Source organism: Thalassophryne amazonica, chromosome 1 (genome assembly GCF_902500255.1).
Source record: "Thalassophryne amazonica chromosome 1, fThaAma1.1, whole genome shotgun sequence".
Classification (NCBI taxonomy): domain Eukaryota; kingdom Metazoa; phylum Chordata; class Actinopteri; order Batrachoidiformes; family Batrachoididae; genus Thalassophryne; species Thalassophryne amazonica.
Window position 1 is genome coordinate 68,833,998 of NC_047103.1, and position 19,235 is coordinate 68,853,232.

Sequence of the window (19,235 nt, forward strand, 5' to 3'; positions counted from 1 at the left end):
TTGTTTTATTGGGGGGGGGGGGGGGATACCAGTCAGTATCTGGTGTGACCACCATTTGCCTCATGCAGTGCAACACATCTTCTTCGCATAGAGTTGATCAGGTTGTCCATTGTGGCCTGTGGAATGTTGGTCCACTCCTCTTCAGTGGCTGTACGAAGTTGCTGGATATTGGCAGGAACTGGTACACGCTGTCGTATACGCCGGTCCAGAGCATCCCAAACATGCTCAATGGGTGACATGTCCGGTGAGTATGCCGGCCATGCAAGAACTGGGACATTTTAAGCTTCCAAGAATTGTGTACATATCCTTATACCACAGTGAGAGCCAACTGGTGGTTGGCTCTCACTGCGGTATTGTATCACTTCCTGTTCTGGAGCACAGCGGTGTTTTGCTGTATCTGTTAGCTGTTTAATCTGCGCAGTTAGATTGATCTAGTTACCTAGATAACGATTTGTTTCACAGTGTAATCTTCACGTGCCTTAACTAAAGCACTCCCTCTGCTGAATCACCTCTAAATTATTTACACATTATTCACTTTGTGTGTTTTTAGGAATCCGCTAGCTTAGCGCAGCTACTAGCTCTTAGCCGGTTTAGCATGGCGGCTTCTCCTGTCTCTCCTGCACTTTTCTGCTCTGGGTGTGAAATGTTTAGTTATTCCTCGGCCTCCTTTAGCAGTAATGGTACTTGTAATAAGTGTAGCTTATTCGTAGCTTTGGAGACCAGGCTTGGCGAATTGGAGACTCGGCTCCGCACCGTGGAAAATTCTACAGCTAGCCAGGCCCCTGTAGTCGGTGCGGACCAAGGTAGCCGCCATTAGTTTCCCTCTGGCAGATCCCGAGCAGCCGGGAAAGCAGGCCGACTGGGTGACTGAGGAGGAAGCGTAGTTCTAAACAGAAGCCCCGTGTACACCGCCAACCCGTTCACATTTCTAACCGTTTTTCCCCACTCGACGACACACCCGCCGAGGATCAAACTCTGGTTATTGGCGACTCTGTTTTGAGAAATGTGAAGTTAGCGACACCAGCAACCATAGTCAATTGTCTTCCGGGGGCCAGAGCAGGCGACATTGAAGGAAATTTGAAACTGCTGGCTAAGGCTAAGCGTAAATTTGGTAATATTGTAATTCACGTCGGCAGTAATGACACCCGGTTACGCCAATCGGAGGTCACTAAAATTAACATTGAATTTGTGTGTAACTTTGCAAAAACAATGTCGGACTCTGTAGTTTTCTCTGGGCCCCTCCCCAATCGGACCGGGAGTGACGTGTTTAGCCGCATGTTCTCCTTGAATTGCTGGCTGTCTGAGTGGTGTCCAAAAAATGAGGTGGGCTTCATAGATAATTGGCAAAGCTTCTGGGGAAAACCTGGTCTTGTTAGGAGAGACGGCATCCATTGCACTTTGGATGGAGCAGCTCTCATTTCTAGAAATCTGGCCAGTTTTCTTAAATCCTCCAAACCGTGACTATCCAGGGTTGGGACCAGGAAGCAGAGTTGTAGTCTTACACACCTCTCTGCAGCTTCTTTCCCCCTGCCATCCCCTCATTACCCCATCCCCGTAGAGACGGTGCCTGCTCCCAGACCACCAATAACCAGCAAAAATCTATTTAAGCATAAAAATTCAAAAAGAAAAAATAATATAGCACCTTCAACTGCACCACAGACTAAAACAGTTAAATGTGGTCTATTAAACATTAGGTCTCTCTCTTCTAAGTCCCTGTTAGTAAATGATATAATAATTGATCAACATATTGATTTATTCTGCCTTACAGAAACCTGGTTACAGCAGGATGAATATGTTAGTTTAAATGAGTCAACACCCCCGAGTCACACTAACTGCCAGAATGCTCGTAGCAGGGGCCGAGGCGGAGGATTAGCAGCAATCTTCCATTCCAGCTTATTAATTAATCAAAAACCCAGACAGAGCTTTAATTCATTTGAAAGCTTGACTCTTAGTCTTGTCCATCCAAATTGGAAGTCCCAAAAAACAGTTTTATTTGTTATTATCTATCGTCCGCCTGGTCGTTACTGTGAGTTTCTCTGTGAATTTTCAGACCTTTTGTCTGACTTAGTGCTTAGCTCAGATAAGATAATTATAGTAGGCGATTTTAACATCCACACAGATGCTGAGAATGACAGCCTCAACACTGCATTTAATCTATTATTAGACTCAATTGGCTTTGCTCAAAAAGTAAATGAGTCCACCCACCACTTTAATCATATCTTAGATCTTGTTCTGACTTATGGTATGGAAATTGAAGACTTAACAGTATTCCCTGAAAACTCCCTTCTGTCTGATCATTTCTTAATAACATTTACATTTACTCTGATGAACTACCCAGCAGTGGGGAATAAGTTTCATTACACTAGAAGTCTTTCAGAAAGCGCTGTAACTAGGTTTAAGGATATGATTCCTTCTTTATGTTCTCTAATGCCATATACCAACACAGTGCAGAGTAGCTACCTAAACTCTGTAAGTGAGATAGAGTATCTCGTCAATAGTTTTACATCCTCATTGAAGACAATTTTGGATGCTGTAGCTCCTCTGAAAAAGAGAGCTTTAAATCAGAAGTGCCTGACTCCGTAGTATAACTCACAAACTTGCAGCTTAAAGCAGATAACCCGTAAGTTGGAGAGGAAATGGCGTCTCACTAATTTAGAAGATCTTCACTTAGCCTGGAAAAAGAGTCTGTTGCTCTATAAAAAAGCCCTCCGTAAAGCTAGGACATCTTACTACTCATCACTAATTGAAGAAAATAAGAACAACCCCAGGTTTCTTTTCAGCACTGTAGCCAGGCTGACAAAGAGTCAGAGCTCTATTGAGCCGAGTATTCCTTTAACTTTAACTAGTAATGACTTCATGACTTTCGTTGCTAATAAAATTTTAACTATTAGAGAAAAAATTACTCATAACCATCCCAAAGACGTATCGTTATCTTTGGCTGCTTTCAGTGATGCCGGTATTTGGTTAGACTCTTTCTCTCAGATTGTTCTGTCTGAGTTATTTTCATTAGTTACTTCATCCAAACCATCAACATGTCTATTAGACCCCATTCCTACCAGGCTGCTCAAGGAAGCCCTACCATTATTTAATGCTTTGATCTTAAATACGATCAATATATCTTTATTAGTTGGCTATGTACCACAGGCTTTTAAGGTGGCAGTAATTAAACCATTACTTAAAAAGCCATCACTTGACCCAGCTATCTTAGCTAATTATAGGCCAATCTCCAACCTTCCTTTTCTCTCAAAAATTCTTGAAAGGGTAGTTGTAAAACAGCTAACTGATCATCTGCAGAGGAATGGTCTATTTCAAGAGTTTCAGTCAGGTTTTAGAATTCATCATAGTACAGAAACAGCATTAGTGAAGGTTACAAATGATCTTCTTATGGCCTCAGACAGTGGACTCATCTCTGTACTTGTTCTGTTAGACCTCAGTGCTGCTTTTGATACTGTTGACCATAAAATTTTATTACAGAGATTAGAGCATGCCATAGGTATTAAAGGCACTGTGCTGCGGTGGTTTGAATCATATTTATCTAATAGATTACAATTTGTTCATGTAAATGGGGAATCTTCTTCACAGACTAAGGTTAATTATGGAGTTCCACAAGGTTCTGTGCTAGGACCAATTTTATTCACTTTATACATGCTTCCCTTAGGCAGTATTATTAGACGGCATTGCTTAAATTTTCATTGTTACGCAGATGATACCCAGCTTTATCTATCCATGAAGCCAGAGGACACACACCAATTAGCTAAACTGCAGGATTGTTTACAGACATAAAGACATGGATGACCTCTAATTTCCTGCTTTTAAACTCAGATAAAACTGAAGTTATTGTACTTGGCCCCACAAATCTTAGAAACATGGTGTCTAACCAGATCCTTACTCTGGATGGCATTACCCTGACCTCTAGTAATACTGTGAGAAATCCTGGAGTCATTTTTGATCAGGATATGTCATTCAAAGCGCATATTAAACAAATATGTAGGACTACTTTTTTGCATTTACGCAATATCTCTAAAATTAGAAAGGTCTTGTCTCAGAGTGATGCTGAAAAACTAATTCATGCATTTATTTCCTCTAGGCTGGACTATTGTAATTCATTATTATCAGGTTGTCCTAAAAGTTCCCTGAAAAGCCTTCAGTTAATTCAAAATGCTGCAGCTAGAGTACTAACGGGGACTAGAAAGAGAGAGCATATCTCACCCATATTGGCTTCTCTTCATTGGCTTCCTGTTAATTCTAGAATAGAATTTAAAATTCTTCTTCTTACTTATAAGGTTTTGAATAATCAGGTCCCATCTTATCTTAGGGACCTCATAGTACCATATCACCCCAATAGAGCGCTTCGCTCTCAGACTGCAGGCTTACTTGTAGTTCCTAGGGTTTGTAAGAGTAGAATGGGAGGCAGAGCCTTCAGCTTTCAGGCTCCTCTCCTGTGGAACCAGCTCCCAATTCAGATCAGGGAGACAGACACCCTCTCTACTTTTAAGATTAGGCTTAAAACTTTCCTTTTTGCTAAAGCTTATAGTTAGGGCTGGATCAGGTGACCCTGAACCATCCCTTAGTTATGCTGCTATAGACTTAGACTGCTGGGGGGTTCCCATGATGCACTGAGTGTTTCTTTCTCTTTTTGCTCTGTATGCACCACTCTGCATTTAATCATTAGTGATTGATCTCTGCTCCCCTCCACAGCATGTCTTTTTCCTGGTTCTCTCCCTCAGCCCCAACCAGTCCCAGCAGAAGACTGCCCCTCCCTGAGCCTGGTTCTGCTGGCGGTTTCTTCCTGTTAAAAGGGAGTTTTTCCTTCCCACTGTCGCCAAGTGCTTGCTCACAGGGGGTCGTTTTGACCGTTGGGGTTTTTACGTAATTATTGTATGGCCTTGCCTTACAATATAAAGCGCCTTGGGGCAACTGTTTGTTGTGATTTGGCGCTATATAAATAAAATTGATTGATTGATTGATCCTTGCAACATGGGGCCGTGCATTATCCTGCTGCAACATGAGGTGATGTTCTTGGATGTATGGCACAACAATGGGCCTCAGGATCTCGTCACGGTATCTCTGTGCATTCAAAATGCCATCAATAAAATGCACCTGTGTTCTTCGTCCATAACAGACGCCTGCCCATACCATAACCCCACCGCCACTATGGGCCACTCGATCCACAACATTGACATCAGAAAACCGCTCACCCACACGACGCCACACACGCTGTCTGCCATCTGCCCTGAACAGTGTGAACCGGGATTCATCCGTGAAGAGAACACCTCTCCAACGTGCCAAACGCCAGCAAATGTGAGCACTTGCCCACTCAAGTCGGTTACGACGACGAACTGGAGTCAGGTCAAGACCCCGATGAGGACGATGAGCATGCAGAAGAGCTTTCCTGAGACGATTTCTGACAGTTTGTGCAGAAATTCTTTGGTTATGCAAACCAATTGTTTCAGCAGCTGTCCGAGTGGCTGGTCTCAGACGATCTTGGAGGTGAACATGCTGGATGTGGAGGTCCTGGGCTGGTGTGGTTACACGTGGTCTGCGGTTGTGAGGCTGGTTGGATGTACTGCCAAATTCTCTGAAACGCCTTTGGAGACGGCTTATGGTAGAGAAATGAACATTCAATACACGAGCAACAGCTCTGGTTGACATTCCTGCTGTCAGCATGCCAATTGCAATAGTCTTAAAATGAAAGTTGACCATAAAAGTGGAATTGCGACATGTAATTTATTCTGACTTCAGTAAATTAAGTTAAAACAACAAGAAACAATCCTTCACAAAACTGCAATAACAATTTGAGCGGACATTTCTGAGTAGAATGGTGGCAAAATAAAGATGTTGCAAAAACTCCAATGAAATAATTTGGCTACATAATAACACCAAAACCTTTTAATTAAGTTGATTCAGATTATTAACCTTGTAGAGGACAAAGAAAATCAAGTCACCTAATCCAATAAACTAAATGCTTTGCTACACTTGAGTTAGTTTGCCTACAAAGGTCTGAGTTGGAATTACTTAAAAATGATCCATGGAAATTGTAACTTCATTTACTAATGAATTTATTTTTAAGTTGAGCAGTGGATTCCATTTTTTTGTTCTTTTTTAAGAGTGCCCTGGTTTTGCATGTATGCTTCTGTAATTGTAATTATAAGTAAGTATGCACTTGGTTCACCTTTCTGAGTCTGGTCTGCTTGAGGTTTCTTCTTCAGTATTATTAGAGGGAGTTTTTCCTTACCACTGTCACCTGTGTGCTTGTTCTAGGGGTTAGTAAGGTTAGACCTTACTTGTGTGAAGTGCCTTGAGGCAGCATTGTTGTGATTTGGTGCCAGGGCTGGGTAGGATTACTTTGAAATGTAATCCAAAAGTAATCAAATTACAAGTAATCCAAATGTATGTAAATACATACATGTAATCCACATGTATTCTTTCAAAGTAATCCTACCCAACCCTGTTTGGCGCTATATAAATGAAATAAATTGAAATGTAATAAATTGAATTGGTTAAACAAGCAAATAAAACAGCTAGGGCTTAAATCACACTATGTAAAATATACTATTGCATATTTTGATTTAGCAAAATATTGCTTACCAAACTGCCACAGTAGTGCCAGCATGTCTTCCTCATCTGCTGCCAGTGGATGCAGGTGAATGTGGTATGATGGCTATCAACTCCTGTGAGTGCACAATTAGGGGCAACTTTCCCTTGAAGCAAGAAAAGATTGTTCTTTTGCTTCATACTCATGAGGGGAGCCCACATTTGGTAGCTCACATCAGAAAGGAAACATGTCTGTTGAGCACATTTAATGACCAATTAGCAATTGCACTGTTGTTTCTAAACTCCCTCCTGTTGCTTATTGAGCAGGGAGGAATAAATTTGTTCACAGTTCAGTTCTGTGTTCTTGCTCGCTACTAAATCTCCATTTGCTGAAAATGCCAATTTCTGTGTTTGAAATGTTGAAAGCTGTGCGAATTCCATCATGAACTGGTTGAGTGTATTAAAGGCCAGTTAGACTGAACTAGAGGAGACGGTAGAATTTAATGTGATGGCACTTTTGTGTTCTCCAAGTTGCTGCGATGGAAAAGGTCACTGGGCTAGAAGCAGAATAAAGAGTCTTTGCCTGGGGTGAGTGGTATGTGTAACACCGTCTTCCTTCATCTGCAGTGCCAGGATGGAAGCCGCAACCTGAGATAACCATCACGCCTTCAAAGACATCAGTCCCTCTCTCTCGGCACTGGGCTTTGGTGTCCGTTACTGCCTGCACTCCAGGAAGCAGACGCAAAGCTTCAAACTACACCAGCCTCTACGAGCATAAAATCAATTAGAAGGGAGATAAAATTCTCCGATAACGCATTCTGATGATAATTGCTCTGCATCTGCAATGATCTTTCTTACAATACAAACCACTATTGGCATGGCAGCTCAGTATTGGCATACAGAGTAGGTGGAATATCAGCGATAATTGCTCGGATGTTGATTTGGAGTCTGGGGTAAATATAAACCATTTGTAGAGAATTGGGATTGATGGTAAGCAGACGGGGTCATATTTCACTGTGTGATGACTCCAGCATGGAGGAAATGGTTATGTGGGAGTGAACCGCTGCCTGGTTAATTGAAACACTCCTATCACACTGACTGCTGGAGACATGTGGGAGACTGTGCTGCGCAACATGTCACTAATTCAATAAGCAATCATCAGAATGTTAAAAGGCTGAAAATAATTATAAACTCTCTTTCAACTGTTGGTCTAGAAACAGAATGGCTGCACTGCACACACCGCTGCAGTCGCTGAGAAGCCACCATCATCGGAGCAGAGATCACAGGGGACCACCCAGAGGGAGAGAGGACGATGACCCAGTTTTGACCTCCTAGAAATCACGTCCCGCATCGTCAAACGCCACAATGCTCTCCGTTAAAACTTCAGAATGAGCCAATCGCAGGAGTCAGAATTCTTCAAACGTGTCTGTCAAACTGAATAACCTCTGAATGAAACACATTAGCTGTGAAACATGTTGAATTATTCACATTTCACTCTATGCTTTCCACATAGTCTTTCGAGTGTCTGTCTCTGCGTCTTTTCTTGTCTCGCTTGATCACTGCGCGTGCTCTTTGTCATCTGTGTTTTGTTAATCCCTCTCTGTTCCTGCGCCGTTCCTCTCGGCTGACTTTCTGCTGATGCAGGCTGTCTATTTATACTCCTCAAGTAACTACTTTTCCTGGAACATCTTAGTATTTATGTGAAGAGCTCTTGAACCTGTTGAAGAGTGCATTTGTTCTGAGAGAATCTTTGATGACTTGGCAACACACGATGGCTTAAAATGGAGTCATCATTTAGCATTAATTTCAGGCGACCAGCTGGGAGTTTTCAAAGTTTAAAGGAACCAAAATAAGGAGGAGGACCACTGACTAATTAAATACTTGACACAATATGCATTTTTTGCTCATTTGACTGTCAGGTCCTCCAGAAAGTTGTGAGTTTTGTGATTGCATTCATGCGGTCAGGTCTCAGAGCATATGCTGGTTCCACACTATGGAATAGTCATGTGTCCTGGATGGCAACCCAGGCAGAAAACTGGTTCATCCCACCCCGAGGAAGCAACCATCAATCTGGTGTCGCCATGTTGAAGGTGAAAATCCCCTTGACCTTCTCTAGCAAACAGCATCCTGAGCACTGAAGCTACATGGCTAAAATGTTACAGCTGACATTCTCTCACAATGCATAAAATTATGGTTGTCCATAATAAAGTATCTAGGGCATGTGTTTTCAAAGTGGTAGTGGTCTGGTAGGTGAATTTATAAAGTATAAAAACAGTCTCATCAGATCAAGCGGGGTAGTTGGTGTGCTACATCATTAGGTCTTACAATACTGTCCTCAAAAATGCTACAACTAGGATGATACACATATCTTACAAGTGTCACAATTTGATCTTATGATATACTGTGGCTTTTATTAGCTTTTTTTGTAAGATTAGATCATGTGAAAAATTAAATCACACTTTTAGAGACTATATCATAAAGCATTTTTTTAATTAAAAAAATACAAGTGTAGTATCACAATTTGATATATACTGTGGTTTTTGTTTGCTTTTTGCAACACTAGATCACTGGAAAAGTTTGAATAACACTTTGAGATAAATCACATTTAGAAAAGTATACACATCATATTTTTCTGTATGATTTGTAATGTGTTTTTTTTTTTTTTTTTCCAGAGTATAAGTGACACTGTAATACAACCCCTGGCAAAAATTATGGAATCACCGGCCTCGGAGGATGTTCATTCAGTTGTTTAATTTTGTAGAAAAAAAGCAGATCACAGACATGACACAAAATTAAAGTCATTTCAAATGGCAACTATCTGGCTTTAAGAAACACTATAAGAAATCAGGAAAAATAATTGTGGCAGTCAGTAACGGTTACTTTTTTAGACCAAGCAGAGGGAAAAAAATATGGAATCACTCAATTCTGAGGAAAAAATTATGGAATCATGAAAAACAAAAGAACGCTCCAACACATCACTAGCATTTTGTTGCACCACCTCTGGCTTTTATAACAGCTTGCAGTCCCTGAGGCATGGACTTAATGAGTGACAAACAGTACTCTTCATCAATCTGGCTCCAACTTTCTCTGATTGCTGTTGCCAGATCAGCTTTGCAGATTGGAGCCTTGTCATGGACCATTTTCTTCAACTTCCACCAAAGATTTTCAATTGGATTAAGATCCGGACTATTTGCAGGCTATGACATTGACCCTATGTGTCTTTTTGCAAGGAATGTTTTCACAGTTTTTGCTCTATGGCAAGATGCATTATCATCTTGAAAAATGAGTTCATCATCCCCAAACATCCTTCCAATTGATGGGATAAGAAAAGTGTCCAAAATATCAACGTAAACTTGTGCATTTATTGATGATGTAATGACAGCCATCTCCCCAGTGCCTTTACCTGACATGCAGCCCCATATCATCAATGACTGTGGAAATTTACATGTTCTCTTCAGGCAGTCATCTTTATAAATCTCATTGGAACGGCACCAAACAAAAGTTCCAGCATCATCACCTTGCCCAATGCAGATTCGAGATTCATCACTGAATATGACTTTCATCCAGTCATCCACAGTCCACGATTGCTTTTCCTTAGCCCATTGTAACCTTGTTTTTTTCTGTTTAGGTGTTAATGATGGCTTTCGTTTAGCTTTTCTGTATGTAAATCCCATTTCCTTTAGGCGGTTTCTTACAGTTCAGTCACAGACGTTGAGTCCAGTTTCCTCCCATTTGTTCCTCATTTGTTTTGTTGTACATTTTCGATTTTTGAGACATATTGCTTTAAGTTTTCTGTCTTGACGCTTTGATGTCTTCCTTGGTCTACCAGTATGTTTGCCTTTAACAACCTTCCCATGTTGTTTGTATTTGGTCCAGAGATTTTGTATTATATCTCAGCCAAAAGTGCCTCAATCACTGTCATTTCTTTTGATCCACATCAGATCCGTATTGTGGGTTTACCATGTATTTGATATGAACATTGAAAAGCCCTTTTGATCTATATTATGTATTATATTTTAGCTTACGAAAAGCCACTTCTAGCAAGACTTTGAGTCTGAAATTTTTTTTCCAAGGTAAAAATTTGTAGAATTGGAAACTAGTGTTGGCAGAGGTTTGCGCTCTATGAGCGTAGTGCTCTAATTTTTGTGTTTGTCTGTTTGTCAGGTTGTGAACAGCCTGAAGCCCACAATTTTTCCTATATCATTATGAATTCCTTTTACTGAAGATTCATATCATGATAGAGAAGTAGTTATTCAATTTTCAAGGTCATTGGTCAAAGGTCAAAGTCAGGAAAAATCTTGGAATACTGGAAAAATCCCTGTGTTTAACATTGAACAAAGTTTAGAAAATTCATAACTCTGTCAAAAAAAGATCAAATTTATTGCACATTTGGGAGCGTTATGTAGAATGGTATCCTTTATTGACTGAAAAAGCTTGATGTGGATCTGATCCAGAATACAGATTTTGTGGCCATTTAAATTTAACATTGAAAACCCTATTTAATGCATATTATTTTACATTATATCTTAATCAAACATACCCTAATCACTCTCATGTTTTAAAATGAGGTGCAGACTGACACTCACTATTGCCTGACAAAGTTTGATCGAGATCTAATCTGGAATGTGGATTTTGTGGCAATTTGAATGTATTGAAAAGACCATTTGGTGTACATTTTGCATTATATCTCAATCAAAAGCACCTCAATCACTCTCATTTGTGACAATGAGGTGCAAACAGGCACTCTCAATGAATAGACTAAGTTTGATCCATATTGCAGATTTAACAGATATTTGATATTAACACTGAAAAGCCCTTTTGATCTATATTTTGTATTATATTATATTTCCACTTCTAACATTTTTTTCCAAGGTAAAAAATTTGTGGAACTGGAAAATAGTGTTGGTGGAGGTTTGCGCTCAATGAGCGCGGTGCTCTAGTCTGTATTTTGTGAGTGTTGTTTTATTTTGGAGGTTTTACAGCATTTCTGATTAAAAAATAAAATCACACATCATAAATGAAACACTGGGACAGCATTTCTCTTATTTGAACCACGAAACGAATGATATTCACGCTTTCAGGCTGAGTGAGCATGTGTGGGGTCCTCAAGTAAGAGGCATCGGCGGCACAGCAGTGTTTGCAGTGCGCTCTGAGAAGCAGTTCTCTAAACAGACGATGACGTCAATGGGCACAAATCTTTGATTTCTACAGCCACATTGATATATCAGAGTCACAGAGGCTTTCAAAGTGTCTGTCATGGCTGGGAGGTCAAAGCAAGCTCTAAGATAAGCCTGTATGACACACAGGCAGATAAGAAATATGCCTTTCTTTTTTTTTTTTCTTTTTTTTTACTTGGCTAACAATTTTTTCAGAGGGTGGATTTTTTCCCCCCTTTCACATGGACTTGGAAAAGTGTTAATGATTTTTTTTGGGGGGGGGTTAAATAAATGTGTTGGTCCTTGTTTTAGGTTTTAAGCAATATAAAACAAGACATAAATGACTGTTTATTTCAGTCATTTCTGTTTATTATTGTTATTATTGGATTATAAGAGTTGTCAAGCCTGGAGCAGGCAGTGAGCTCTCACTGCTCCTTGAAATATTCCTACGGTGCGCATACCCTAGTCAAACTCCTGTTCTTCTAATGGTAGAATTGTTTTGACTGGGAAGCGAAAAAAGCAAAGTGTCTAGCGCCTAAAAAACAGACAGCTTCAAGCATATACGGTGCATCCAGAAAGTATTCACAGTGCTTACTTTTTCCACATTTTGTTATGTTACAGCCTTCCTCCAAAATGGATGAAATTCATTTTTTTCCCCACAAGCCTCTATCTGACACATTATTGTCTTGAGGCACTGATCTGAAGAAGGATACAGAAATATTTCTGCTGCTTTGAAGGTCCCAATGAGCACAGTGGCCTCCATCATCTGTAAATTGAGAAGTGTGGGTCCACCAAAACTTGTCCTCGAGCTGGCCACCCGTCTAAACTGAGCAATCGGAAGTGAAGGACCTTAGTCAGGGAGGTGACCAAAACCCCATGGTCACTCTGTCAGAGTTCTGGCATTCCTCTGTGGAGAGAGGAGAACCTTCCAGAAGGACAAAAATCTCCACAGCAATCCACCAGTCAGGCCTGTATGATAGAGTAGTCAGATGGAAGCCACTCATTAGCAAACGGCACATGGCAGCCCACCTGGATTTTGCCAAAAGGCACTTGAAGGACTCTCAGACCATGAGAAACAAAATTCTCTGATCTAATGAGACAAAGATTGAACTCTTTGGTGTATATGCCAGGCTTCATGTTTGGAGGAAAACAGACACCATCCCTACAGTGAAGCATGGTGGTGGCAGCATCATGCTGTGGAGATGCTTTTCAGCGGCAGTGTAATTTCTCCCGGCTCTTTATGTAATTTACTGCCCCTTACAACAAACTACATTGATATATTGCTCATTTTGAATTTATTGAAGGGTCACATTGAAAACTAGGCCTGCGTCTTCACAGACGGCGTCCATTTTATGAAAGATCAAGAAAATACCTCACACAGCAATTTTATACAATGTGGGCATTACAGTGGATGTGGTTTAGTCTGCATGTTACTGGCTCTCGCAGATAGAGGGAGCTTCCCTGTGTCTGAAACTTGCACATGCATGATGGAATTGAAACTTAACTCTCATAAATCAGATAACAAAGGCAAATACTTGATCACTAACATAAAATGAGGAATAAGCACAGATATTATCCAACAGCAGGAACTGGGAGACTGGTCAGGATTGAGGGAAAAATGAATGCAGCAATGTACATAAACATCCTGGATGAAAACCTGTTCCAGAGTGGTCTTGACCTCAGACTGGGGCAACGGTTCATCTTTCACCAGGATAATGACCCTAAGCACACAACCAAGATATGAAAGGTGTGGTTTCTGGACAACTATATGAATGTCCTTGAGTGGACCAGCCAGAGCCTCGACCTGAATCCAACTGAACATCTCTGGAGAGATCTGTAAAGGACTGTGCATCAATGCTCCCCATCCAACCTGGTGGAGCTTGAGAGATGCTGCAAAAGGAATGGGCAAAACTGTCCAAAATAGGTGCACCAAGGTTGTGACATCATATTCAAAAAGACTTGTGGCTGTAATTGCTGCAACAAAGTATTGTGCAAAGAAAGTGAATACTTATGTACATGTGATTTCTTAGTATTTTATTTTTAATAAATTTGCAAAAAAAAAAAAAAAACACTTTTTCATGCTGTCATTATGGGGTGTTGTGAGTAGAATTTTGAGGAAAAAAAGTGAATTTACTCCATTTTGGAATAAGGCTGCAACATAACAAAATGTAGAAAAAGTGAAACACTGAATACTTTCCAGATGCACAGTAGGTAACCTCGACCATCAAAAGGCTAGTTAGCATGTATCTAGCATGAAAATAAATTTGTGTTTGTTGACAAGCAAATAGTGTATTTGGAAATGTGTTCATGGAAGGTCTTTTGCTGTTACATATTTCTTAGTGATTACAGCTGAGCCATCAAGCTTCTATTCTGACCTATTTGGTTAGAGCTTTTGAATATTTGCTTTGCTAATCACCATGGCCACCACATAACACTGACCATGACTTGTGTATTCTTATGGTTTAGCTGCTATCAGGAAGAAATGTAGTATATACCAATCTTGGTGGATTAACTGATGTGCAAAATACAATGTGATTGTATTTTGAGACAAATCACTTAAAAGTCAAGGACATAGCCCATGGTCCAAATATTGGCCTAATGTTTATATTGGGGGATAATTAGATTGACTATTCTGAGGAATTTGTTAAAGATACACTTATGGTTACTGTAAATACAAATATGAAATCATATATCATCTTTCTGTTGGTCACATTATCTTTGACCTTGGGTCACTTTGAAAGCTCAAACTCAAGGTCATAAGTGTTGAACTCAAACAGTTTGGAGTCTGTACGGATTAAACATGGTGGAAGGGTTGTGTGTCAGCCAAGGATAAAGTACTTCAGTTTTAGACAGAGTTGATTAGGTGTCAAGAACCATATATTATGCCCTCCCTGAAACACAAAGAACTGATTTTATGACTTGGTGTCAAAAGTGCAAGGTGTGGTATTACGCTGTCTGAGTGAGTTCTTGTTACATCATGGACAAGTACAAGAAAAAGACAGATGTAGTCAGGTCGAAGATAAGTACATGTCAAATCAGTTTCTGTGTGCTTTTTGGGAAAAACTCACCAAGGCGCAGTATGTCTCTGGAGGGTCTCCACAGGTTATGTTGGGTGGATCCAGAGTAACCTTCAGGTACTGTGTCATATCTGCCGCCTCTGGCTGGCAGGCCATATAGTCCCAGGTTAAGCCTTCATCTGTATATATCTGGGACTTGCAGACATCGTAGTGGCCCCACGCCGCAGGGTAGTGCTGTATGGCCGACTGGCAAATGCCAGTCCACAGTGCCTGAAGCGTCAATGCAAAGTGGAAACGCATGATTGATGTCTACTCAGCTCCTCTCAGGGACTTGTGTCTCCTTCTTAATGCAAACAAGTGTTCCCCCCTCTGTTTGGTACAGCTCACTCAACAGTTCACCTTTGTTGACGGTGGCATGCCAAACTTTCTTCAGCAGTGAGGGTCAGATAAGAACTGTTGTCTTGTTTTTTACTATTTCTGTCTCTTTTGGGTAGCCTGTTTCTCAGAGTGGCGGATCACTAAGAGAGATGGTGAGGTTACTGGCCTGTTGAAAAGATAAGCAGAGAGGACAGAAGGTGGGAGCAGGATAGTGAAGGAGGAGGAGGAGGAGGAGGAGGAGGTGGAAAAGGGGGAAGGTGAGAAGGAGATAGCCCTCTGACACGCTGATAGCAAAATGAGTGACAGGTCTCCTCAGCTCGCCTGGCTGTCAATCATGTTCTTCCTCCTGCGTGGTGATCTTGCGCTGTGGAGAAATGAGATATAGAAGAAGGGGTGAATATACCTGCTGTACAGGAATAGAACTGTACAGTGAGAGAACATTAGCCGGAGCCAGTGTGTGTGTGTGTGTGTGTGTGTGTGTGTGTGTGTGTGTGTGTGTGTATGTATACACGTGTAAATGGAAGGTTTGCACCAATACTCGGAATGGGTGCGATGTTGGTGTTAGTTGTCCATCAAAACACAGGAAATCAGGAAAAGGAGCCATCAGGGTAAATTGGATCCTGCTGCTTTAACAGCAAACCATCTCACTCAGAGGTATTAAATCTATTGTCTTTCAGCAGCCACACCCCCTCACAGCAATAAGATAAACAGTATCCTCAAAAATCTACCACCATTCATTGCATTTTCCAGGCAAACATGATCATCTTGTTAGCTTAAAAACTCCACAGATTATCTTACGGAACTCATAAATCAAATGTACGAGGTGGTGGTGTTTAAACATGGTGTTTAAACTGAAGAATTCCCTGCACAGTGCACACTAATGCCTGTGGTATTTTTAGTTCACACCTCTACAAAACCTCCAGAAAAAAGTGTGAGTTCCATCATACACTACATGCCACGTCAGCCTCAATGAGCAGCAAAAGCAGATTTTCTTTTTCCATGATGTTTATTTTGAGATCCAACGCCAAAACATTTATGTTTCAACTTACAAATGTACTGGTACCGCTAGACTGATTTCTGTGTGAAATGAACAGTTACTTAATGAGGCTTAGTTGAGGAATATCACCTGGATGGAGATGGACCATCAGCTACAACATTTTGGACGTGATCGTGACTGAGCATGCAGGTGCCTTGTTTTTGAGGATCCCAGCAGTTGGTTGATGGCCAACAGAAGGAGCCCATTTCACTTAGCAGCAGCGGATCAATGGGTACTTTATGGAAGTGGGGATGCACCGGTTGGCTGCCTGAGTGCCATCCAGGATCTTCTGTGGTTCCGCAGTGTGGTGCATGTGGTGGCATGTGGCACCAGCGCATGCTCCCAGACCAGACATTTGTAAGATGACCTATGTAGCAATTCCAAGGCATTATCATCCAATAGCATTTTTGCACATTGTAACTACTGGCTGTGGAAGGCAGAGGTGGGAGTAAGTCACTGTCAGGTCATTCTCAAGTCATCAAACTGCAAGTCCCAAGTCAAGTCTTAAGTTAGTTTACAAACAATTGGCGGTCATTATGACTTGAGACTTGACTTGGGACTTCCTGATTTATGACTTGAGAGTGACTTGATGGTGCCTTCGTCCCACCTCTGGTGGAAGGTGCTTATGCATTAGCAAGGGGCTCATTCTATAAGACCCAGCACCTCATCGACAATCGACTTGTACTCACTCATTGGACAGCAGTACTAGCTGATGGCGAAGAAGCAAAGGTAAATGGTTACTATTATCTGGCATATTAAAATCTAATGAGTGCACCGCTGCTGACGCTCAGAAATGATGATGCTGATGCTCCAAAATGATGGATGCACAGTGAAGGCAGGGCGGGCCAATTTTTTGGAGGGACCATTTGATCAGCGACCCCGGCTGTGAAGGCTAAACCAAGTCTGAACTCAGCGCAAAAGTCCATTTGTTCACAGCAAATAGTGACATTTTGGGCCTTATTTCCAAGATTGTTCAGTTATGTTTTCATGTGAAAATCACTTTAATTGCAAGTGACGCGTAATTATTTTTTGTCTCAAATATTCACAAATTATGCTCAGGTATGCAAAAAGAAATACAAATACTCATATATGCGTACAGACAACTGAGATTTATATATATACATACATAGACACACACACATTATATATATATATATATATATATATATATATATATACATACACATACTAGCGAGTTGCCAAAGGGAATACACAAGCTCTAGATTGGGTAGTGTTCATAAAATAGGTACCTGACAATTTTCAAGGGTGGTAATAAATTATGCAAAGTTTCAATAATGAGTTGGAATGCCGTGTGAGTACAGAATATTTTAGAACCTTGGACCTTAGACATCAAAAGTTTTTAGAAGAACTCCTTTTATTTCCTGTTAATTATGTAATTTTTTAATGTTTTAATTTTTTTTAATGTTTAACCCTCTGGGGGTGATGGCGTCGGCCCCAGGGGGTTAATTAGAAACACTGCATATTTAAAGTGAATCGGTATGTTTGTGAATTAAAAAAAACAAAACATCGCTGTGTGTTGACATCACAGAAGAAGCAAGAAGATGTGCATTTTAAGTGAATCAAGTTTAACCAGTCCATAAAACGCCTTTAGCATGCTGACTTTTTGGATTCGATCACCGTTTTCATCTGTTCGTCAACAGGGTGCACAGTGGATTTATCAATGCGGCATTTCAGCAAAATCTGAAATCACAGCCTGGTTTTTCACAGGCTGCATTCAGCCTGACTGACTGAGGATTTCACTGACCGCTGGTGCTTAAAGTCCAGGAAAGCTCCAAAACTCGTAACAATGTGAAAAAAATAGATAATTACTCAGGAAAACAGAGAAGGAACACCCTAATTTTTTTTAAAAATGCATGATGGCACTGTGCCAATATTCCATTGCTTAGGGCCCCTTCACACATAACATGATCTACGTCGACTAGCGCACGAATGAGGGATTGTGTGCCAATTGTGAAAAATCGGAGCTGCCTCCAACGCCTCGTACACCTGTTACTACAACTATTTGCAGACACCAGCGGTTGAAATACAGAGTGTGCCCTGTGAGAACCCATTCGGTCCCTCTCGTGGCAGGTGTCGGCCAAATTCCAGGTGACACACACGAACATCTAACACTGCTCGCTTGGCACTTAGAAAATGTGTGGCCATTTGTGCTGTCAGCAAGAAAACAGTCAGCAGATGATTACTTTCGAGCTGGATGTGAAATTTGTCTAAGTGCCCCCACGACTGAAGTTACCAAGTACACATGTGGCATGCCAGAGTGTCGGCTCCCCTCACAACACATGTGCATGCGTGTGGTTCCCCACTCCCCTCATCTGATCACAGAGTGACACCTTGGTCTGTGCACTGAATGCACAGGGGGCATGGCTGGCTGTCAACAGCAGCAGTTGACATCTCTGGTCCTGGATGTCACAGCTGTAGTACACGTACTGTGTTTTGACAGACGCGTGTGTATGTGCTTGCTGTCCTCACGTGGAAATACATAAAAAACATATATTGCTGTTGCGATGGGCTGGAGAGCATGCACAGCGTGCACACTGACAGGCTGCCCCAGGTAATACAGACTGTGGGGAGAGGAGAACCTTCCAGAAGGACAACCATCGCTGCAGCAATTCACCAGAGTGGCCAGGTGGAAGCCACTCCATAATAAAAGCCACATGGCAGCCCACCTGGAGTTTGCCAAAAGCCACCTGAAGGACTCTCAGACCAGAGAAACAAAATTCTCTGGTCTGTGGAGACAAAGACTGACCTCTTTGAAGTGAATGCCAGGCATCTTCGAATGTCCCTGAGTGGCCCAGCCAGAGCCCAGACCTGAATCCGACTGAACATCTCTGGAGAGATCTGTGCACTGACGTTCCTCATCCAACCTGATGGAACTTGAGAGGTGCTGCAAAGAGGAATGGCCAAAACTGCCCAAAGATAGGTGCACCAAGCTTGTGGCATCATCTTCAAGAAGACATAAGGCTGTAATTGCTGCCAAAGGTGCAGCAACAAAGTATTGAGCAGCAAAGGGTGTGAATACTTATGCACATGTAATTTCTTAGTTTTTTATTTTTAATACATTTGCAAAAACGTGTGTGTGTGTGTGTGTGTGTG

At 41.3% G+C, this 19,235-nt stretch overlaps 1 pseudogene; it reads right to left on the minus strand.

Annotated features, from left to right (window-relative positions):
- LOC117507278 overlaps window positions 1–19,235 on the minus strand; it is a 248,582-nt pseudogene that overhangs the window by 185,045 nt on the left and 44,302 nt on the right.